General features: G+C 41.9%; 1 long non-coding RNA gene across 1 annotated transcript in view; it reads right to left on the bottom strand.

The window, feature by feature from the left end:
• LOC137632495 (uncharacterized) overlaps positions 1 to 22,812 on the bottom strand; it is a 132,838-nt gene extending 110,026 nt beyond the window's left edge. Inside the window, exon 1 of the long non-coding RNA XR_011042048.1 lies at positions 22,721 to 22,812. This is a non-coding gene — a long non-coding RNA (uncharacterized lncRNA). The remainder of the gene's footprint in view (positions 1 to 22,720) is intronic.
• Between the last annotated feature and the right edge of the window lie 270 nt (positions 22,813 to 23,082).

Raw genomic sequence — 23,082 nt, 5'->3', positions numbered from 1 at the left:
AAAGAGCATTGTTTGAGCCATCTGTTATCAATGCCAAAATAAAAAAAAAAATGGGAGAAATCCACAAATCTTTCTTCTGTATGAATTTACAAATTCATAAACACATCTACAACGAAAAATATTTTATGAATATCAAAACCAAGCGTCAAACACCTCAAAAAGGGATTCCTAAAAAATTACTGATGTTTGTTTAAAAAAAGGCTACATGAATATCATGGTCTCTAGATCATTTGCATCCCTAGTAAGAAAGGCCACACAATAGATTTTTGAGCCACTGGACTTTCACGCTTCAACGATTTTAGATCAGCCTTCCATTTTGTCAAGGTCTTCCCTTTCAATGACTTTTAGAGCCACTCGTCACACATGCATAAAGTTACAGGATTTGACGTAAGTTTTAAAGCAATTTGACAGGACATCATCAGATTACAAACTTTAGGAATTTATAGAGCTATCAGTTATCTTCTTATTTATCTATATACTCATGTAAATTTATCGTTTATGTGTCTAGCACTCAAATACTATTCTATGACCGCTATAGATGAAATTTCAGAAAATTAAGCTTTTAACAATACCATATCTCGGTATGTTAAGATGCCATGGTAACGTTGTTTACCTGCCAAGAGACAACCTTGCGGTGTGAGTCCTTACACGTTTTTTCAGTACTTTCTTATGTTGTGCCTTTGTGTTTTCAGGCAATTGTTCCCGACATCCTTGAGCGTTCTTTTTTTCTAGTCTTATATATTGTCATGTGTTTGTGTTGCTTACCCTATCTGCTACCAATCGGCCAAAAAAAAAAATTGACATTATCTACAAGTTTCATATACTGTACATGCTACAATCAAATATTCAAAGTCTTGTACCGTTTGCAGCTTTTTTTTCGGACATGCACATGGCTCAACTGACTGACTGATTTGAGGTTTTCTGGCATCCTGACATAACACATGGCTTAAACTCTATTTTATTTTCAAAGATGAATAATCCATAAAAGAGGTCAGATTTTATACATACGATACATACTAGTGTCAGAAATGTTATCGAAATCTTTGCACAGCCGTGTATTAAGAAGTGTTAATTCTAGCAGAAGACATCATTAAAAGCAGAATACCTTTACAAAGGACTTGAACTGTTCATTTCAGAATACGCTTACAAAGGATTTGAATTGTTCATAGAATTTTTCCGTCTGACTTTTCATTTCAATATGTGATGCAATTGCCAGATGGTTTTCCTTTGAAATTCTAATTCAATCAACGACTTGAGAAGAGTTAAGGAGATGCAATTAAAAGAGAAAACCATTGATATTCAATATAAATGCATACCATATATAGGGCAACAGTCCCATATTAGGTTACAGTAGCTTTCTTTTAATCTCTCATATATTCATAATGATACTCGCAACAGTATGTATTCATTATTAAATTATCATTCTCAGCTAGGAACAATGGATTGTTAAGCGGGATTTACACGGTCGAACGGTTCGCCGAACGCGGTTCGAAAAACAAGTGTTTCAAGCAATGTTCAAACGTGTGAACGGGATATTTGGTTGTCAAACACGTTCGTCGAACGGCTCGAAGAAAGTCTGTTCTCGCCTGACTTTTGTGGGCAGGTTTCATTGTCCACAAACCTTAAGTATTTGTGGCTGACTCCACCTCTTCGAGCCGTTTGACAAGCAGGTTCGACAATAGGGTTCGATGAACCATTCGATCGTGAAAACCCTGCCTTAGATAACTAGACAAAAAAGTTAACGAGAGATAATACTTGTTTTATTGCTGAATATGAGATCATCTTGTAATCTCTAAAGATCTCGTAATCATAAACACCATTGGAAAAAGTTAATTAGACTGCCATATATACCGGCATGGTACTAAGCTCTCATTAAAAGTATGCTTGGCAGGTAGGCACATCCACGACTATGAGTTTAGAGAAAACTGCAAAAGCCTTCTGCTCTGGTATAGTTGTTAATGATCTAGGACTGTGCTTGTAACTCATATGCATCTTGGATATTTCAAACAATCTTGGGCTAGAAATTGTTCTCTCGTCGAATAGCTAGTCGCCTTAACATTCATATTTATAACAACAACTCTCTCTCTCTATCTTTCTACACGCACACACACACATACTGTATATATATATATATATATATATATATATATATATATATATATATATATATATATATATATATATGTATATATATGCATATATACATATATATATATATATATATATATATATATATATATATATATATATATATATATATATATATTATATATATCATATATATATATATATATATATATATATATATATATATATATATATATATATATATATATATATATCGTACAGACCAAGGTGAAACCAATCACAGCAACGTTGAATAGCGTTGGGTATAGTCAGTACATGGTAACCAAGAAAAGACAAATGCTATGGATCAAAGGCTCCACGAACATACATGGGGTGAATAATGTGACTTCCTATTACCTCCAATAAACAATTACTGGAAATCTACGAGGTAATGTATCACATAAGTATGACAATATATATATATATATATATATATATATATATATAGAGAGAGAGAGAGAGAGAGAGAGAGAGAGAGAGAGAGAGAGAGAGAGAGAGAGAGAGAGAGAGAGAGAGAGAGAGAGAGAGAGAGAGAGAATAAAAAAAACAACAAATGCAAGTACAGCCATTTCTAGACCACTGCAGGACATACATATATATATATATATATATATATATATATATATATATATATATATATATATATATATAGATAGATAGATAGATAGATAGATAGATAGATAGATAGATACTAGCTAAGCTACAACGCTAGTTGGAAAACCAGGATGCTATAAGCCCAAGGGCTTTAACACTGAAAAAAATCCCAATGAAGAAAGGAAATAAGGAACTAAATAAACTACATGAGAAGTAATGAACAATTAAAATAAGAAGTATTTTTAGAACAGTAACAGCATTAAAACAGATCTATCATAAATAAAATATAAAAAGACTTATGTCAGCCATTAGAATTAACTGCATACCTAGTATTACGAACAGGATGGTACTGTCTGGGAAGACCTGAATGTCAAGGATGGTCAGAATTATAAAAAATCTTATGCAACATGCATAACGAACTAATTGAATGACGGTGCCAGAGATTAATATCCAGATCAGAAATAAGAAATTTAGTAAATTGTAAGTTCCTGTCCAACAAATTAAGATGACAATCAGCAGCTGAAAACCAGACAGGAGAATGAAAGAATTAAAACACTTCTTCCAAATAGATTGATCGCCAAAAATCTTACAAGACTTTCTCAATAAGCAATTTTTTTGTGTGCAATTGAAAAAGACAAAGACCTAATGTGTTTTTCAAAGGTAAACTTTCTGTCGAGAATCAGACCTGAAATTTTATGTCATACAGAGTTAAAGAAACGTTATCAATGCTGAGATCCACATGTTGAGGGGAAACTGTCCTTGACCTACTTACGATTATACTTTGAGTTTTGTTAGGATACAACTTCATGCCCTATAATTTGCACCATGCACTAATTTTAGCTAGATTTCTATTAAGGGATTCAGCAACCATATATCTACAATTAGGAGATGGAATTGATGCAAAGAGCGTAGCATCATCTGCATATGCAACGAGTTTGTTTTCTAGGCCAAACCACATGTCATGTGTATAAAGTATGAAAAGTAATGGGACAAGAACACTACCATGAGGAAGCTCAGACATCACATTCCTATACTCACTATGATGTCCATCAACAACAACTCTTTGTGATCTATTACTTAAAAACTCAGTAATGATGCTAAGAAAAGATCCACCCACTCCCAACTGTTTGAGTTTGAAAACATGGGCCTCATCATTAACACGGTCAAAGACAGCATTAAAATCAAGGCCAATCATACAAACATCCTTACACAATCAAAGGATTTCTGTACAGCATTAGAGATTGTAAAGAAGGGCATCACATTTTCCAAGGCCATTACGAAAGCCAAATTGCAAACTAGGGAACAGACGATTACTTTCAGCAAACCTATTTAGACGTTTTGCCAAAAGACGTTAAAAAACTTTGGATAACATGAGTTATGGAAATTGGGCGGTATTCAGTTGGACTTGAGCTACCACAAACACACTTACATAGCGGTGTAACATTAACAATTCGCCAACAAGCTACCATGGAGATTGTAAGGAGTACAACTGGACACTGCTGCCCTTCAAAGTACCAATGGTTCTGTACTCTTAGTGCACCATGTTCCAAGGCAGAATAGCACCTCGTTGTTGTGAACCCTTTGCAACAGGATATACCTTCTCAATGCAAGATGAACCTGTCCCCATTGAGGCCGACAGCAACCACATATAAAAGGTCAGTCTATATACAGTACTGTACTGGAGATTACTAATATAGTAGTAGCTAGCTATGCAATTTGGACATTGTTGCCTAAAAAAATGCCAATGGTTTGGGACACAAATATATTGTACAGTACTTTGGAACAAGTGCCCTCGTTCATGGTTTTGAACCCTTAATTGGAGGGTGTGTCACTTATATGGAACATAACAAGCTCCCTGTGATCATTGACAATCACAATTCTAAAACTACAAAATGTCAGGAAAGGAAAATAATTTCATCCTCAAAAAACTACATAATGTGAAAGCGATCAATGCCCGGAGGTATTGGGTTTAACAACACATAATCAGAATTCATATTTATAACCAAAAATTAGATTACATTTCAAAACAATAGAATACCATAGAATCTTAGTAGGTACCTGTCTAAAAAGAAAGCACAGGAAAATTACTTCTCATGCTATTTTTAGCAACACAAAACGACCCCTCTTGATCATTATTCCAATTGTGTTGTATGTAAAGAATAGATGTCCCTCTTTTCTTAGTATTTATTCCATTAATAGGAATCGCCTGTATTTGTAGCATATCATGTGCGTCACTACTGTGTTATAACCGAGGTGGTATATTCATGCTGCTATATGGCTCTTAGTATTCAAGGTAAAAGTGACCGGTGATATACTGTAGCCCATAAGTAATCAAAGTAATCTATACAACTGTTTTCCTTAAGCTTCTAAAAGAATTTTCAACAACACCCTATTTCAATACCTACTATCACTAATAAGAAATAATGTCTTAATCCAAATAGATATGTATAAAGATGCAAAAACAAAATTGCACACACCACACACACACATAGTCTGACACCACTCTGCTGAGAAGAAAATGGTATGGTGAATATCTCTCTCTCTCTCTCTCTCTCTCTCTCTCTCTCTCTCTCTCTCTCTCTCTCTCTCTCTCTCTCTCTCTCTCTCTCTCTCTATATATATATATATATATATATATATATATATATATTTATATAGATATATATATAATATACATATATATATATATATATATATATATATATAGAGAGAGAGAGAGAGAGAGAGAGAGAGAGAGAGAGAGAGAGAGAGAGAGAGAGAGAGAGAATGTATGTATGTATGTACAGTATATCGACTCACCAACAAGAGCAATGCACATAGCAGAGGTAGCACACGTGCCTCCTTCAGACAGACAAGCTCATCCTCTCACATCGCTTGTTGGTAGGGTGCGCAACACTCATCCACAAGAAGTTCGTCAGTACAACCACTCGCCAGCAAGTCAAAGAGAGCAGCTCTCTTGCTCGACTTTTCTCCAGCATGAGAAAGGCATGCTATCTTCCTTTCCCCTAAGGAAGAGGAAGGATAGGTGGTTGTTCGGCAATTACAAGCAAACAGTAAAGCAGGTTCTTCCTTGCGAAAGGAAAAAACTGAAGGTACAAACTCACAAGAGCTTGGCCTTGCATAGCGCATAGCTAATCGCTCTGCTGTGACCTATGGATACAATGATGAGGGAAAGGGAATGCAGGCAAATACCTCCCACCATCACCATCCAGCTCCGATAAGTTGTGCCCTGATGGACTACACTATGGCATAAAGAATCCATTACCTTTCAATGGAAACCCAGGGGGAGGGAAGGAGACCACTCAGGGGAAGGTTATCTCTCCCACAGGCGAGAAAGACGATTAACTCCTTTTGTGTCTGATGGCAAATCTCCTCGCAGGCGAGGAGCTTACTGAACAGGAGCTGGTGAAAGGGATCTTTCCCTCATAAGGGATGATCGTCCAACACTTGGTAGAGGATGACTTTCCCTCGTATTCCAACACTTAGAGGTGGACCTCTGGAGAGCTCACTTCGTCTCTCCAACGGCTAAGCGAACTCAGCCAGATCAATTCATTGAACTGGCTTTTGGAAGTAGCCGAAGGTCAACCCTGGGATTACCACGAAGGGGTCACCCGACAAGTCACTCTGAGGAGTGCTTGTCAGCAATTGCTAACGCCTGCCCGTCGAAGCAGAGCGAATGTCGTGGCGAGCAGAAGTTGAGGTCAAGGCAGTTGAACATGCACGAGACTCCTTCAGTCTACGACCTACTGAGTTTCGTGAGGGAAGATCATAATCGATCCTTGGGGAGGATATCTGTCCAAAGTGCACCCAACCGCAAGACGTCTTGCAACCTTTCCTTACACGGAGAACTTGTGAGCCTCCAGGAAGACTACATAAGACGAACCAATTCATTAGAGAGAGACTCCCCTACGGCGGTGGCTGGCACTGCTTTGCTAGGGGAAGCAATGGAGGCCCCCGACATGTAAGGTTGTCCCGGAGTCACATGAGCGGCACTTGTACTCGCCCGACCCCCAGGGGAGGGCAAACGAGCTGAGTCATCAATGGTAGCTCAAGTCGATGGAGATCAATGGCAAAATTTCTTTCCCTTCGAGGCTGACCTCACCCACTCGCTGGGTAACCACTCCCAACCCACCTGGCAACGAGATTCTGCGTGCAGGAGTGCCCCACACACGCAGGGCAGAGACCATGAAGATCCGTCTCCTCGGTCGACATAAAGGTGCCGCAACAGTGCCCCTCAATGCAGAGACAAATTAAGGGATCTCACGGGCAGTCAAACCTGAAAGAGAAAAAAAAATATCAAAAGAAATTTCTAAGCTTTTAGACCAATTCAATAGGAAAATATTAATTTGGCTTTAACGGAGGAGTAAGAGAACATCTGTATTCCACCGAGCCAAAATAAAAAGTGACGAATGTGTGCTAGTGCTGGAGTGAGCAGGGTGGTGGGTTTAACCCCGCTAACTGGCGCAGGGTAGTTGCACCTCGAAAAACCTTGATGGCTGGTTTTCAGCTAGCGCCGAAATAATACTCCATTGTAAAGAGCGTAAGATTTTTCTATAGTGCCGGAACAAATTGTAATAACCTTTACAGTATATATATATATATATATATATATATATATATATATATATATATATATATATATATATATATATATATATACAGTGGAACCTCTACATCCGAACGTATCTACATCCGAATTTTTCAACATCCGAAGTAAAATTCGAGCAAATTTTTGACTCTACACACGAATTTTATTTCGACACACGAAGTAAGCAATTTTCGTCGTACCGGTTGTATCCGAATTTTTCGACACGCGAAGTACAATTCGAACACGTTTCTACTCTACACCCGAATTTTTTTTTCGACACCCGAAGTAAACAATACTTGTACGCGTAGTCGGTGCTCATAGCGCCTGATGTGTTTTTTATTTCCGCCGATAGAAGGCAGCACTTCGACCTCGGAGGGACCCTCAATTAGCGTGGCTTGGGACATTCCTCTGTTCTCTCGGCTTCGTGTGGTTGTGCCCTGTGCGTTCTGCTATTAACTGTGTTTTAATCGTGATTTTTTACGTTCATCCTTTTACTGTATTTTACGTAAATCATGGGTCCTAAAAGGCTTAGTTTCGCAAGTGGTAGTGGTAGTGGTGAGAAAAGGAATAAGGGAATGCTTTCTTTAGAAGTAAAGCAAGGAATGAGTGAACTTGCAATAGGTTCGGCACAAATAAAAGAGGTGTTAGGAAAATATCAAGACGTGGTTGACTTCATCGACAAATACCATCCAAAGAAATTGCAGGTTTGTCGTGAAGTTGCGCAGTTTGATGATGTTTCCCTAACTTATTTTCGAAACATTCTGAAAAGCTGTACCAAGCAACTTTCTATCGATAGCTGCTTTAAAAAAACTACGAAGCGAACTCTGATGAAGAGGAAGGAAGTGGTTCAAAGAAAACAGCAAAGAGTGAAGAGAAAAAAATTCAATCAATTTCAAGTGTAGAGAGTGAAAGTGATTAAAATTAATCATCAAAAAGAAAAAAAGAAAATGTAAAAAAAAATATAAAATATAAAAATAAAAAAAAAATAAGCTAAGTTATGTTAAAGTTCACATAGTGTAAGTTATAATAAGTTACGGTAGTGTACATTTATCGAAGTTAACCTCTCTACCTCCTCGCCGCCCGTCCGTCTCCTCTCTGCGTAGCAAGACTAACAACACCTGCGCTGGAGTTTCTAAGGTAAAGTGATGCTAAAAACCATTTCTTATTTATCATTTTTTGCTAATTCTTCTTATTTACATGTCTATTCTTCTTATTTACATGTCTATTATCTAATTTAGTGTTCATTATTCTCATGGGAAAATTATGTGTAGTAGTTTATTAAGAAGTTATCATAGGTTTTTGGGCTCAACCACGGATTAATCCTATTTCAATGTATTCTTATGGGAAAATTCGTTTCGACATCCGAACATTTTCTACATCCGAAGTTGGTTCTGGAACGGATTAAATTCGTATGTAGAGGTTCCACTGTGTATATATATATATATATATATATATATATATATATATATATATATATATATATATATATATATATATATATATATATATATATATACATATGTGTGTATGTATATATATATATATATATATATATATATATATATATATATATATATATATATATATATATATATATATATATATATATATATATACACACACAGTATACATATACATAGTGTTTCTGGGGAAAATTGTTTGGAAAAAACTTATTTGGTAGGGATAAGACTGTGTAAATAAAATACCTAAATATTTTATGGAAGAAACTCAATTGGTTAAAATGAGATTGTGTAAATAAAAATACCCAAAGTCTTATTAAAAAAAAAGGCAATACTTAAACTGTACAGTACTGTATATACATTCATAAAATATACAATTTATATATCTACTGATATCTGTCATTCTATACAATAATCAAAGGGTAAATATTAACACTAACACTGCCCACAAATATGATATATGTATTATATTCACATCCTCTTGATACTCTTTCTACCGAATCACTTTCTTATACAGTACAGTATAAAGTATAACTTTTGTCACAAACAAACAGTTTCTCATTTAAAATCATTCTTTTAATTTTCCATTTTCATTTACCATTAGGACCTGACTGCCATTTGCAATTTCAGATGTAATTTAATGCATGAAAAATCACAAATTTTAAAAGTAATTTGTATTTTTCCTAACTATACAAACCTTAAGAGTATGATTTCAGAGAATGTGGAATATTTGGCTGTTAAAATTTTACCGTGGTGTTAGTATTCAACGGTATGCGGTGGGGAAGTCCTGCCCCACTGCCAGCTCATTGAGTGGCCATTTTCACCTTCACCTAGGGCTTGCGGGGTGGACGAGTTTGGAAGTATAGCTTAAAGGACTCGGGTTTGCATAGTTAGGAAAAATACAAATTACTTTTAAAATTTTTCATTTTCTCCTACACAACTACAAACCTTGGTTCTTTAATTTGAGAGCCATCCTTAGATGGGAGAAGTCAATATCTTCAAACTAGCCTGCTAAAATCCAGGGTTGTCTGAGTACAGTACTTCTTTACAGGACATGTCTGTAAAGAAAAGTTATTGGTCTTCAGACTCGCCTGCATCTAGCATCCAATTCAGCGCATAATGGAGAGGCTGCTTCAACTCAATGGGGGAAAAGGAAGAGGAAAACTGCCCGACATTTTACTACTTATTTTGCAACTGTTATCTTAGACGAGATGCTACTTGTTCCACAAAGGAGCTAGGCTTGCAACTCGGCTCACTGAATCACCGTAAGACCATGGATAAGGTTATCCAAGGACCTGTGGGTAAACTCTCGTGGGTAGTAGGAAGCACAGGTTGTCTGCCGTACCACACTCCAACCTTCAAGACTAGCGTCACTGACAGACTCTTCCCGACGGTTAAGGTGGGTCTGATATCCATCACTTTGGGATAATACTTTCAGAATCTCACTGGATCAGCAAGGCTGAAGGAGGCATGAGTCAGGAGAAGAAGTCTTTGATGGTCCACAAAGGGACCCGAGATCTCTAACTAGCGATGTCGTGTCCTTGTATGACAGTCATTCTGACCCCCATTAATATGAGATTGAAGATTTGTCAGGCTTGAAGTTGGTTTTTAGACACAAATGTTAAACAAGGGAGATGAGTCCTCTTCGTTGATAATGACTAGTGTCATCTGACATGTCATGTGGTATGCTTATTGATATGCCTAGGCTGAGGCTCATGAGTAGTCTAGGAGTCAGCTCCTATGTGATGGTCGACCAAAGGTACAGGAGGGTCCGCTTGTGAGACCTAAAGTCTAGAGCAATATCTAGGGGTTTGAGTTCCTGGAGTGGAAGGACAGTTTGAAGCTACTACTGAGCGCATGCTGATCCTCTGAGGGCCGAGCTCTTCAGTCTGAGTTCTAGTTAATGGCTGTATGGCAGCCTTCTCCAGCCAAGACTGAGATCTCCTCTTCAGCAAAGAAAGATAAAAGGAAACCGTGATTCATTGCAAAGAGGCTTGACGCAGTGAAAAATCCGTTCTATGATGCCACTAGCAGAGGGGTAGTTCTGCCAGTGCATAAAGGAGCATTACCAAATCCGGATGCCAACCAGGTTGTTGCGCTCAGGAGCCTTCAAAGGCTAAGGTATCTAGAGGATCTGGTGTATTAGAAGGAGACCTGAATGCTGCCAACTTTGCTGGAATGGGAAAGATATGCTTACAGGAAACTGGTCTAAAACAAAAGTTGTGAATCAACTGTAAGCCAAAATGGGTTCTTTAATGGCAATACCAGGAAACTAAGAAGCTTTTCTGCCATTTGCAAAAGCAGGGTCTCTAATCTTGCTCCAAGCCTCTGGTGATTGAGCATATTTTATTTAGCAGAATATTGCTGTATATGGAATGGATCTTGCATACAACTCTATCACACTGTTGACTGCCCAAGTGTGTATCTGTCTGCCCAATAGCAAAAGATCTGTAAAAGGGAATCCTTTTGTTTGTGAACATAAGTCCTGAAGATGTGGGTGTTGTTCTTTATCGCTACCGGGCCTGATAAAACTTGTTGGAAAGATAGTGAAAAGCATTGGTTGGATTCAAGTAGGTTAAAGGCAGGTGTTTTACTTATATGAACCACTTCCCTGAGGTGTTCCTTTACTCCAGGTATACCTACTGTCCCTGGAATAATTTGAAAATGGAAGAATCCCTGGGGTTGGATTTGAATGGTATCGTCTTGGAGAGGAAATCATCAATCACCCATTTTTGTACTCCAAATGAAAACAGAGGAAAAGAAGGGCACTCCCTGGCTGCTTCCCAGTACAGTAATGCTTTCAACAATCCTGGAATAATCACTGGTGTAGGATCCTCATAGACTGAATTCACCTTGACGAGGGAATTTACAGGGGAAGTTGTTATCATCAAGCCAGAAGATATTAGTTGTGCAGGGATGACTGAGTCCCTTCCCTCCATCTGCTAACATGAACTTTCAATGTGTTATCAGTACAATCTGGTCTTTATTGTTGCCTGACCATGGTCTGGGTTTAAAAACGTAAAAGGAGGTTAACCGTCTATCCTAGACCATTACCTCCAGGAGAGACAGGACAAGCGATAGTTGAGAAAACCCCCGATAAGTCATAAACGGGTAGGTATTAGACAGGTGAGCAAGTAGGCTCGAGGTGAAAGGCAGCCTGAAGCTCTGGTTTTGAACTGAAAACCAAATCATAAAGAACAAGGAGATTAATGAACTGAAGGATGGGTATCAAGCATCACAGCGCAAGGGAGAAGTCTTTCCCGCTAGCAGACCAACAACACTAGCTGTTTCTTTAATGGCAGAGCGCACAGCAGTTGCTGTTTCTATGATGGCCGACCGTACAACACTTGCCATTTCTATGAAGGCAGACGTTACACCACTTGCCATTTCTTTGAAAGTAGAGCAGACCGTACTTAAATAATACTTGATGTTCCTCTGATGGCAGATTGTACACTACTTGCCATCTTCCTTTGAAACAGGGAAGTTGGTTACCGACACTTAGTCACCTTTTACATGGAAAAGTTGACCGTAGAGACCTGGAGAACCATTAAGAAAACTTTTGAGTTCCTTCAGGATGCGAAGGCTCCTTGGTAAGGGCTGCAGAGTCGGAAAGATCCTTGCCTACTGTGTGACTGGTACTGTAAAGTTGAGCCTCAGGTCTAGGCTGAAGTATATGACAGCAACTCAACAAAACATCAATAAGAAGTTGCTCGGGTGAATCTAGAAGCAGCTCCCGGTAGGGCCCTTCAAGCTTGAGAGAGAAGTGAGGACGTACCCGAGACTTAGATCTGAATCCCTTTATCATCACTGCCATTGCTGAATCAATACAGTGGTGACTGAGCCTCAGAAGCATTTTTGTAACATTCCGAGGCAGGAGAAGGACCATAGTGGCTGCCAACATCCTGACCCATAGTGCTCATGCTCGGTAGGCTACTGTCACTACTGTTCTTTGGTGACTTTCCTTCCGTTCAGGTAGGACTTTTTCTTATTGGGAAGTAACTCACTGCTTCTAACTCTCATGAAGAACATCCAGGAAGGGTAAAGAAAGGTAGCGACCTTTATTCCTACTGGTAGCTCATTCTTGTTAGAAACGAGCACAGATAGCAGGTGCTCGTTTTTGTGAGAACCGACCGAGGCAGAGGGAGTTAGCACCTGTGCTTTTTCTGCTGAGAATGGAGCACAGGTAACGAGCTAAAACAAGTGCTCGTTCTCTAAGTATAGGTAGCGGGTGTTAGTGAATGTGCTTGTTCTTGTGAGAACCAAGCACATTAGCAATAGCGTGAGCTCCTATACCATGTGCTAACTGGTTTGATTTGGGAGGGTTCTTTCCCGGTACAATTCTCTTACTTTGTGAACGAGGCAAGGGTATACTATTAGGCTTACCCTTCCCAAAGAAACGGGTTCTTGGTAACGCAGTTTCTTCCACTGTGTGGAAAGAGGATATGGGATGCCTGCCCTATGTTGGGGAGGATCCTTTTTGACAGCCGTGAGACCATGATGTGGCATCCCAGCTCAGTGCCTGTAAGAACATACGATTGGGTAGAGAAGTCACCTATTTCAATCCCTAACATGCAACCTGAGTTTAGCCTGGAACTGAACACAGGGGCAGGAGCGTGAGCTCCTTTATCTTTAACAAAACATCGCCTCTGGAGGTTGGATTCAGTGCAGCACTGCTCCTGCCACGATATCATGCAGGGAAATTTGGCGAAGTCTTGCAATACTTTGCCATATCGGTCATTATGTGTTTAGTTGACAACATCTCCCTCCTCTTTGGAGCAAAAAGATCATTAGGAAGAAACATGTTAACAGAAATTGGTGAGCTATTCACCTGGTGACTTTAAGGTAACTATCACCTGAAGAAAGAGTGTAAGTTCCTGCTTACATGATTCCCGACTGGAACTACCTATCACGGCCAGCGATTACATGCTTGCTGACCCAACGATAATATGCTTCACAGTCTCGGCTGACGATCGCATGCTTTCCTATCACAGTTCCAATCATATGGATCCTAATCACTGCAAGTGGCCTATCCTATGGGAAACGATGATCATGAAGAATAACCTCAGAAGATTTGTCTTGTCAGGCGAGAATACAATTAGAACGTTCCTGTAAAGGCAAAACACGATGGGAAAAGCAAGAGAGAAACATGATAACAATCATAAGTTTAATTTTCACTGATATCATGTACAAGGAATGGTAGAATGGAGCAGAAGCCATGGTTGTCACATGAAAGTCATGGAAGAATGTGCGAACCTTGTACCGGAACGTATTCTCTGGGAAAGGAACGTTGCCGATACATAACATCTCGCCTCGTGTACAAGGCGAAAACGTTCTACAGTAGTTCTCCCAAGAAAATACATCCCCGGTACCTGCAGTAACTCCCACGCATATGTGAGGAGAGACCGGTCAGTGGTTCTTCCTCACTCGGCTTAAGCTGTGACTATGCATTTCTATACCACAGGTAAACTGGACCATGGCACGTGAACCCTTAGTGCCTAGAAATCGTATGGGAGATGATCGTGGGCGTAGACTATCATTTGCTCAAAACATCGTGCGAGGGAAATTCTTGTGCACTGAAATTCGTGCGTGGGAAGACAATTGTGTTCGTGTCAGCTCTTGTGTACATGGAAACGATTGTGTTTGTGCTAACTCGTGTGCGTGGAGATAATTGTATCCGTGCCAGCTCCCATGCACGTGGCAACAATTGCCTTTGTCCCATCACACTTGCGCCTAGAGATCTGCACAAGTTTGTAACATCTTATGCGCATGAATTGGGCGACAATCATGCATATAGCGGTTATCATGAACTTATCTAAGTTCTAGATTGTGTTCGAGAAGGTGACTGAGGGACTAAAAGGTCATTGTGATCGTACTCATGGATCTACACTTCTTGGAGAACGGGAACAACGAGCAGCCCTCACGCGTTTGCATGGGGAAGGTGTTCATTGCTCGTGAAAACAAGAAGACTGGTCTGAGAAATCAACCACCTCCAGAGAAACTTGGTAGGGCAACTAGTGGTCGTCTGGGAGCATTCCTGACAGAAGAGGGATGAGAGCAAGGCTCTGCATCCTGACCAACAGCGCTTGCACCTCATAAGATTTGGCACTGGTAGCAGCGACATGAGCCCTTGTACACTACCTCGCACCTCAACTCATTTCTGTGGGAAGGGTTTTGGTACAGTACTGTTCCCCCCACAAACCCAGGCAGAAGAACCAGACAAATTTTGAAGAGTTAGACTGATTGGTCCACCTGTGCTTCGGTGATTCATTCCTTGGAAGCTGACCCTTCTGAAGATTTGCTTGTCGTCTGGAACTCTGCAACAAGCATCCTATCTGAAGATTCGGATGTCATCTCTGGAACTCTGTAACGGGTAACTGAAATAGCAGTGCATACTGATATCATCAGCATGTGCCACTCCTTCCTTTGAAAGAAAAGGCAAAATATTAAAGACGCCTGATGTGGATGCCAAGAAGTGTCATTATTCTCCAATGGGCAAAGTCAAAATGAAGGTCAGGCTTCCTGGTGGGTGGGTGGGGTCTACCTGGTGGGTGGGTGGGGTCTACCTGGTGGGTGGGCGGGCCTACCTGCCACTCCCCAGCTATTACTACTACTTTGTTTAAATGGCTGTTCCAGCTTTTTCATATTCCTAAGTCAAAGATTTATATGACGTGTAAGAACAAACAACAATTTATCAATAGCAAGAGTTCCTCAGGTTACGACGGTCTTGAGTTACGATAATTCACTGTTAAGAATGGGCTCCCATAATCCTTGTAACTCAATTTCCAGCTATGCTATTTGGTTCGCCAATACGACAAACTATTTACAAACGCAGATAGCAACACCACAGAGTAGTGCGCTATGTGTGACTTTCATACTATTTTGTCATCTTTGTTTATGATGTGAATTAAGGATTTCAGTACTGTTCTTTTTTTGGATACTTTTGTGCCTTTCATTGATTTGCATTATGTCTGGAAAGCATATTTGGAACTTCTGATGGCAGTGTGCAGGCCAATCATAGGAATAAAGGTAAGGAATTATTATAAGTATTATTGTTTACCTGTATTAGTAATGCATAAGTATAGATACACTACTGTATAGAGTACAGGTATTTGTATGCATAGGGTACAGTAACTTATGAATGGTAAGGGATTATCTCTTTTTTTTTAAAGTACTGTATATCATATATATTTAGTATGTATTTATGTCTAAGTGTAGGCTACAGTATGTCTGTAAGTACAGTATGTAAATCCGACTTCCGACGCGATATAGGAACGGATCCCACTGTAACCAAAGGACCTTCTTGGTAGCTTCTTTGTGTTTAAAACAAATGGAAATGACCATAAAACAGAAATGTTTCCAAATGGTGCACAGAAACATTCTACCAAAGCCAGAGCTTTACAGATATGTATACAATAAAAAAAGATACAGCAAAATTACAGAACAGCACGGAATAACATTTCTGATAGGAAAACCAGGTTTCCCTCAAGTAAATATTGTGGTTTCAATGAATTTTACCTTTATTTCCACTACAAATAAGCTGTCCTATTGTAAGGACAGTGAGACAAGCGTCACCAAGATCAACTGATACTTTATTTGAATGCGCACAGAAATACATTACAAGGTGCGGACGGAAACGTAGGATTACGTTGGCGCCAAGTCAGATTGAAGTGCCCGCCAAAATATATGTGTTTTCTTACACTTACAAATATATGAATTATGGGTTAACAAAAACATGTTATGAAGCGATACATATATCAAAATGTAGCTCTGGTAGAGCGGAATATATATACATAGGACACCACAGTGTGGCGAAGAGAGAATTTAAATAAATAAGTAGTTTGTCGATTTTCTGGACGACGAAGGGATCGGTGTCCTTACAAGTACTCCCCCCCCCCCAAGACATCGGGCGGCGTAGAGGGCTAATGATTAATCTTCGTATCTCTTCGGGCGTCGGAGGGTTCCTCTTGTTTTTGAACGGAGGGGCGCGCTGGCGGTCGGTGTAAGGATCTCTTCCTCTTGACGTCGTTTGATGATTTTTTCTTCGTTGGGCGGCTTGTTTTGTGGCGGAACTCTGGGTCTGCCAGGTCCAGCGGAGGCGGTGTCGCTTCCTTCGAGAAACGCTGGTTTCACGCGGTCTATTGAGACCCAGTCCTCTTGGCCATGGACGTCGAGAAGGAAGGCTTTCGTTGTCTTTTTAATTACCCGGTAGGGACCTCGATAAGGTCTAGTCAGTGGTTGTCGGTGAGCGTCGACACGGACGAAAACGTACTTGCAGTCATCCAGGCTTTTTGGCTTGAAGTGCTTGGTCCTGTCCTGGTAAGTTTTGAGACACGGCCTGAACTTCCTGGCGATGTCCCTTAGGTGATCCAGCTGCGTGTCGTCGGTTGATGAGGGAAAGAATTCGCCAGGAACTGCGAGCGCTTCCCCGTAAACTTTTTTGGCGGGCGAAGGTTCGCCGTCTACGCAAGGGCGGTGCGAAAGCCGAGGAGTACCCAAGGAAGTCGTGATTTCCAGTCCCCGTCGGTGCAGCTCGCCATCAGGGACGCCTTGAGGGCGCGGTGCGTTCTTTCGACCATGCCGTTTGCCGCGGGGTTGTATGCCGTGGTGCTGTGGAGCGTCGTCCCCATTAGGTTCGCCAAAGCAAGCCATATTTCTGAGAGGAAAGCGGGGCCTCTATCAGTCGTGATGTCGTCAGGAACGCCAAACCTGCTCACCCAGCTTGACAGGAGGGCTTCGGCACATGCTTGAGTCGTAGCTTCGGTCATCGGCGATGCCTCCAACCACCTCGTGGAGCGATCGATGATCGTAAGTAGGTAGCGAGCGGATCCAGAAGGAGGCAATGGTCCCACGACGTCGATGTGTATATGTCCGAAACGTCTTTTTGGCTGGGGAAAATCGCCCACCCCCGATTCGGTGTGACGGCTGACCTTGCTTGACTGGCAGTTGATGCATGACCTCGCCCATTCCCGGGCGTCCTTTTTTATCCCTGGCCAGACAAACTTTTCAGACAGAAGGCGAGCGGTGGTGCATCCTGCGGGGTGCGAAAGTCCATGGATGATATCGAATATTTTCCTTCTGCAGGAGGCTGGTACCCAGGGACGAGGGCGGCCCGTGCTGGTGTCGCAAAGAATAGTTACTCCTGCTGGTCCGAGGGGAACCGCACTTATCTTGAGCGCGGATGGCTCCGTCAGGTGAACCTGTGCTTCTCGGTCGGTGCGTTGTTCGGTTGCGAGATTGGCGTAGTTGATTCCCAGGTGGATCGCGTCAATTTCAATCCTTGAAAGGGCGTCCGCGACTGGGTTTTTCTTTCCTGGGACGTAACGTATGGTGCACCCGAATTCGGCGATTGATGCGAGATGACGTTGTTGTCGGGATGACCATGCGTCCGTTGATTTCGTGAAGGCGTGGACGAGGGGTTGATGATCCATTGCAATCGTGAAGGGGGTACCCTCCAAGATGTGCCTGAAGTGGCGGACGGCGAGGTAGACGGCGAGGAGTTCCCTATCGAAGGTGCTGTATCTTGTTTCGGCGGGTTTCAATTTCTTGCTGAAGAATGCCAGCGGTCGAGGAGAACCATCGACGAGTTGCTCAAGCACAGCCCCGCAGGCGACGTTGCTGGCGTCGGTCGTTAGTCGCAGGGGCGCGTTGTCGTCGAAATGAGCCAGGGTGGTGGCATTCGCAAGGGCATCCTTCGTCCGAGCGAATGCCGGTTGCTGGGGCAAGCCCCACTCGAGTTTTTTTGCTTTTCCTTTCAGGACGTCGTCGAGGGGTGACAGGGTTTGTGCGATGTTGGGGATGAAGCGCCTGTAGTAATTGACCATTCCCAAGAACTCCTGAAGTTGGCGGATGGTCGTAGGTACTGGGAACTTCCTGATGGCGTCGACTTTGGTTGTCATGGGTTTTACCCCGCGCGAGGATACACGGTGACCAAGGAAATCCACTCCCTCCGCACCGAACGTACATATGTCGAAGCGTACGACTAGGCCGTTCTCCTGTAGGCGCTTTAGGACGGTGCAGACGTGTGCCCGGTGTTCCTCCTTGGTTTTCGAGAATATCAGGATGTTGTCGACGTAGCAGACGCAGAAAGGTAGGTCACCCAGAATGCTATCCATTAGTCGTTGGAAGGTTGCCCCAGCGTTGCGTAGACCGAAGGTTGAGTATGCGAAGGTGTAGGATCCGAACGGCGTTACAATGGCAGTTTTCGGGATATCTTCCGGGAATACGGGGACCTGGAAGTAAGACTTGAGAAGGTCCATCTTGGTAAAAAACTTTGCGCCGTGCAACGCGTTCGTTAGGTCTTGCATGTTGGGCAGTGGGTAATGATCGGGCGTTGTGATGAGGTTGAGGCGCCTGTAGTCGCCGCAAGGTCTCCAGGACCCATCCGGCTTTTTAACCATGTGCAGGGGTGATGCCCAGGGGCTCGATGCTTTCTTACAGATACCCATGCGTTCCATGTCCTCGAAGGCGCGTTTGGCATCCTTAAGTTTCTGAGGCGGGAGGTGGCGGAATTTGGCGTGAGTGGGAGGTCCTGTCGTTGTGATGTGGTGGTAGATACCATGCTTGGACGGGGAACCTGGCGAGTGTCGGAGCTCGGGCTTGAAAACCTCGGGAAACTCTCGTAGGAGGTCGGCGTAGGGATGCGTCGTTATGGCGGATACGGACATTGTTGCAGGGCCGTGTTCTAGGGCGCGAGACTGGCAGGTTCCCGTGTCGATGAGACGTCTGTTAGCGACATCGACGATGAGTCCATGGTGGGCGAGGAAATCCGCACCGAGGAGGGGGCGATTGACGTCGGCGATAGCGAAGGGCCAAGAATACGAACGGCCCATGATAGATATCTTGAGGGTCTTGATTCCATAGCACCGTATGGGAGATCCGTTGGCAGCGATGAGTGAGGGAGCGTTTTTGTCGGGACCACGGTCTAGGTCGGACTTCGAAGGAGGGAACGTTGACTGCATTGCGCCGGTGTCCACCATGAGTCTACGGTTGGAAATGGTATCGAGGATACAGAAACCAATCTTGTTGTGGTTAACTGCGGCCGCGATGGTGGCAGGTGGGTGCTTCTGGCGCCATCTTCTAGGGAAACTGCATGGTGCTCTACATTTCTTGGCGTCACTGCCGAACTGTTGGTGGTAGAAGCACCATGCTGGGTTAGGCCTAGGGTTTGGTCGCGTCGGTTGCGGTGGTTTCTTTCTTGATAGAATGTTGATCTCGTCATCCTCGAGGGCCATTGCCGAGGAGTCTATGGAAGAGCAGCTGCTGAAGGAGGAGAACGGAGGCGGTGTTGACGATGATGCTCCGAGGCGAGATGCTTTGGAGGCCTCGTGGAGCTTCTGAGCCTTCGACAGGAGTTCGTTCATCGGGAGCGTGTCGGCGTCTGTCAATTGGGCCCGTACGTCCTGTGGTAGGCGTCGAAGAAAGATCTCGCGAGATAAGCTAATCTCACGTCGTCGGCCGTTGCTGTCTGTTTCAGGGAGCATGAGCAGGCCGGTTAGCTCGTCCCACGCCTCGACAGGAGAGGTGTCACCCATGGGCTTGCCAGCGAGGTCCAGTACTTTCTGTGCCCTTGCTGAGATGGAGAGGGAGTAGATACCGATGAGTTTCGTTCTCAGGTCGTCGTATGAAACTTGGCCGGCCTGGGCGTCGAGCCATGGGGAAATCTTGTCGAATACTTCTTCAGGTATGGAGGTGAGAACGATGTCACCCTTGGCGCAGGAGTCACTGAGTCTAGCGACGCGGAAAAGTACGTCCGCTCTCAGGAACCAGGAAGCGGTGTTGTGTTGAGAAAAGGGCGGCAGTTTGACTTTGGGCGTGGAGGCGAGGCCGTTGGGTGCGATGGGCGTGTCGCTTCCTGCATCGTGGCCAGACGACGAGTCGGCGAAGAGGTGAGAAGTTGATATGTCGGTTAAGCTCATCCTACTGCCTTACGTTCACCGAAGTGTGGGAGAACCAAAGGCAGGTTCTTGCCTAAGGTAACGGAGTATGTAGAAGGTAGCACGGCCGTAATAAGTCCGTTAATGGCAAAGCCAAAACCGCTGATGCTACTTTCAACTCCGGGGTCACCAGTTGTAAGGACAGTGAGACAAGCGTCACCAAGATCAACTGATACTTTATTTGAATGCGCACGGAAATACATTACAAGGTGCGGACGGAAACGTAGGATTACGTTGGCGCCAAGTCAGATTGAAGTGCCCGCCAAAATATATGTGTTTTCTTACACTTACAAATATATGAATTATGGGTTAACAAAAACATGTTATGAAACGATACGTATATCAAAATGTAGCTCTGGTAGAGCGGAATATATATACATAGGACACCACAGTGTGGCGAAGAGAGAATTTAAATAAATAAGTAGTTTGTCGATTTTCTGGACGACGAAGGGATCGGTGTCCTTACACTATCATTATGGAACCCACCCTTCCCCATACGGACACAGGTGGGAACTTGGAAGTATGAGTGTGCGAAAACAGTACAAAACGTGATTATTTAATACTTTCAAGATTTGTAAAAGGCCACAGAACTTAACAAATCCACCTAACCCAATAGTTCCCAGGTCACAGGCCTAGCCCAGACCCCTGTTCCAAAGTCACAAACTAAAAGTGAATCACAAATAAATCTTTACATTATAATAATGTAAATCACAAATAAATCCTTACATTATGATAAAGTTCATCACAAATAAATCCTCATCAGAATTGCACTTGGGACACTAACCTTTGAGGGATAACACAACGAGCTTTTAAAAGATTATACACTACACCAGGAGTATCGTGTTACTTTCCGTGAACCTTGGATATAGCATTGAAATAGCCATAATGGGAGCCATTACACTTTGTTATATTGGGCTCCATAATGCACACCCAACACATAACACAGCTACAAAGGAACTGAGTTGTCCCAAGAAAACAGGATGTCACAGAACTGCCTACATCACATTTAAGCATACATGCATGGCCAAATATAGTAAATTTCATCATATGGTAGGGGAAGAAAGGAAGAAGGAGATAGTTACAAATGAACGAACAGGAGTAATTTCATTGGTAGAAAGAAAGTGGAAGGATGGCTTGTGCGCAGGAAGTACTGTAAGGTCGTTATTATGCAGCAAGATATGTACAAATGCACAAACGGGAGCAGATATGTCCAACTTGTAAAATGTAAACAAAAGTGAAATAAATATTTTGGGGAAGGGGATCCACATTTTGGGGGCAATTTTTCGAAGATTTATTATGCGCCCCAGAGACTTATGTATCGAGAAGAAAATGTTAGTTTTACTAATATTCATAAATTCACCAATAAATTCCCACCTCCTATAAAAAAACTCCAGGTTCCCACTGGGTGGCCACCACTACCATAGGATTATTAGGGTACATTTTAATAACTATTTAATTGCGATGGAAATAAAGGTGATTTTCGAGGAAAATGGGGTTTTCAATATATCACCCCAATTCTTTATTTGTAAAGGTTTTCCATGTGTTATTCTATAATAATACCAAAGATAGAAGTCAGGCCCACATGAAGACAAATGATTGGCTAATAAAAGTCATGTGCTAATGAAGAAGGCACTGATTAGAGACAATGATGATTGTCATGACAACTTGGTACTGAAGATAGGATAAATGGGAAATTAAAATTGGTTTAAGGGGAAAATTTGCTTTGTAGCAAAGTTAAAATCTTCTGAAAAAAGGTTATAAATATTTCATGATATATCGGGGCAGTTTTAATGCTAATATACCCTTAATTACATCATCCTAGGATTCAATTTAGGTTAGGTTAATCTTAACTATCTCACTATCATAACCAAAAACCAGTTCTCCACATATGGAAATTTCAATAACTGTAAGGTTGGCTTTCGACATAAGCTTGGCCTGAGAGTGTAAGTATAGCTATAAACGAATCTGACACAAATACTTGTTGGGGTTACTCAAGTTAGTAGTCTAGGCCTACTTACCTTCATAGATTCTTGTGCTCCGCGTGATTAATCTTGGAGGATGCTTCTAAAGTAAAGGTCCATGAAAAATCCGTATAGGCAACTGTTATACACAAGTGATTTTAACCAGATATGAGCTTCAAAATACGAAAACTGATAATTGCACAATATCCACTGTGCACGTTGAACACCAAGGATATTTGATATTGTTGTACTGTATTACAGGGTAATATATCCTAGGGAAATACCAACACAAATTGTTTCTATAGAAAAGGGTCCGTTCTCTTCGAAAATGACACTCGTTACTGTCGCAAATTAATAGTTTCGGAATTAAATATATATATATATATATATATATATATATATATATATATATATATATA

The sequence above is a fragment of the Palaemon carinicauda genome, chromosome 41 (genome assembly GCF_036898095.1).
Source record: "Palaemon carinicauda isolate YSFRI2023 chromosome 41, ASM3689809v2, whole genome shotgun sequence".
NCBI classification, from domain to species: Eukaryota; Metazoa; Arthropoda; class Malacostraca; order Decapoda; family Palaemonidae; genus Palaemon; species Palaemon carinicauda.
This window is presented reverse-complemented; position numbering and strand designations above follow the sequence as displayed.